Source organism: Pteropus vampyrus, unplaced genomic scaffold, assembly GCF_000151845.1.
Source record: "Pteropus vampyrus isolate Shadow unplaced genomic scaffold, Pvam_2.0 Scaffold36, whole genome shotgun sequence".
Classification (NCBI taxonomy): domain Eukaryota; kingdom Metazoa; phylum Chordata; class Mammalia; order Chiroptera; family Pteropodidae; genus Pteropus; species Pteropus vampyrus.
This window is the reverse complement of record NW_011888817.1, coordinates 191,339-193,414: the sequence shown is the minus strand read 5'-3', so window position 1 is coordinate 193,414 and position 2,076 is coordinate 191,339. Positions and strand designations below refer to the sequence as shown.

Sequence of the window (2,076 nt, the reverse complement as noted above, 5' to 3'; positions counted from 1 at the left end):
TTACTAAAATTTAAATGTTCACAACCTTTGATCCAGGGATTCCACATCTAGAAATAAATTCTACAAACTCGCACAAGCATGCAAACATAGAAAAATGCAAATATAACATTATTTATTAGAGCAAACATTAGAAATAACCCAAATGTCCATCAAAAAGAAATAGGAAAAAAAAGAGAGAGAGAGAATGGAAACATAAATTATGGAATTTCTATACAATCAGTGCCATCGCATGCTGGCAACTCAAACAGCATACATAGCCCTACACACAATGAAATAAGATACAACATTTTAAGAGATCGTGATTGCTCTATATGAAGACACAGTGAGTTGTCCATAATATATAAAAGAAAAAATAAATCACAGATGATATATATGATAAATGTCTAAGAACTTCATTTATCAGTATATACTACGATACCCATCAAATTGTCAATCATGGTCATCTCTAGAGAGTCAGCTCATGGGAAAATTTGTATATCTTCTTTTGTATATTTCTATAATGTTTTCTTTTCCTAAGACATTTATCACTCCGATAAGAAAATAATGATGAAGTTAAATATTTTTAAAAAGTAAGGAAGATACAGTCTAGATACGTGTCTACCTCTTTTCTCCTAACTTTGAAAAGGAAAAATAGCTCAAAATGCTCTAAAAACAATGACATTATTTAAGTAGATTAATGGGAAGTTGTGAAAATATTTCAGTGAATGTATTCGGGGTCCTTCTCTCCCAATTCTGCACATTTGTAAGACTTTGGTCAAATTCGAATAAGTCTTACAGTTCTAAGAAGAGCATGAGAATCCGGCCCTTTGATTAACAGAGCTCCAAAATTACCAGATAAAAAACTTAAAGTTCATGCCACCCTGAACGAGCCCGATCCCATCTGATCTTAGAAGCTAAGCAGGGTTGGGCCTGGTTCGTACTTGGATGGGAGACCACCTAGGAAGACCAGGTGCTGTAGGCGTAAAAAATAAAAAATAAGGGATTGTAAGCTGACAAGGTCCTTGCAATCTGTGAAGTCAACCAAGGGTTGCCTTGCCTGAAAAAAAAACAAAAACAAAAACTTAGAGTTCTGTCTTCATGTAGATAGGCTACCAAATGTTTGAAAACATGGAGGAAATGAAGTAACCTTTTTGCTTCTTCATCCAATTGTTTTGGCTTTGAGCAGAAAGTGCTCTGGTATCCTATTTCAGAGTTCAGCGTCTAACCTAGATATACAGCTTCTACTAAAAGAAGAGGAGTTAGAGGGGAGGAATGAAAAGTGAATTGAGACAGAAGAGTGAATGAAAGAGTAAAGATCCTATGGTGGCAAGTAACATGCAACTCAATCCGGCCTTGGCAACGCGTATCTGAAAAGTCTGCTGTCTTCAGATGTGGCTGAATCCAGGAGCTCAATAGTATCAGAACCAGTTTCTCTCTGTCTCTTTGTGGTGGAACTTTATATAGGAAGGTTCTTCCCAACTTGTGGCACCAGCACTGACAGCTCCAGGCTTACATGCTGTTCTCTCTCAAAACCAGCAGGAAGAAGATGCTCTATTTCCCTAGCAGTCCCATTGACATGAATTGGTTCTGATTTATTTTTTTGTCTGAATGAAGTCACATGGCCATGTCGAAAGCGGTCCTTATGGCTAGGAGGATAAAGTAGTCTACTAGCATAGGCCTGGCCTGCATGCCCATTCCCAGAGCTTGGGTGAGAGTTATGCTCACCAAGTCATATGGACTAAAAGCAGAGGAAGGGCGGTGTCCCCAAAGGAAAATCGGGAAAGACAGATGTAAAATATAGGAAGAGCCAAGTGGGTTGATAGGACTTCAGCTCCATTTCAAATAGTGATGAGGGCTGAGAAGAACCACAAAGCAGGCAAATGGAAATAAGAAAAAGAAATTCGTTTTGACCCTTCTCTGGGACTAGTATCCCTTCCCCGCTCTTGAGGCATTTTGGGGATTAAAAAGTCAATGCCTTCAGCTTTTAGTTTTACTCTCTGGAGATTCCTCTTAAAGTGAGAGAATTCGAGATCGAAATTCCGAGGGTGGGAAGAAGAGGTTCCCAGGGTTTGAGCGAAGCGGTGCCCTTCGTGGGTC

General features: G+C 39.0%; 1 pseudogene; it reads left to right on the top strand.

Annotated features, from left to right (window-relative positions):
* Positions 1-842: 842 nt before the first annotated feature.
* On the top strand, positions 843-960 carry LOC111738253 (annotated as a pseudogene).
* Positions 961-2,076: the final 1,116 nt, after the last annotated feature.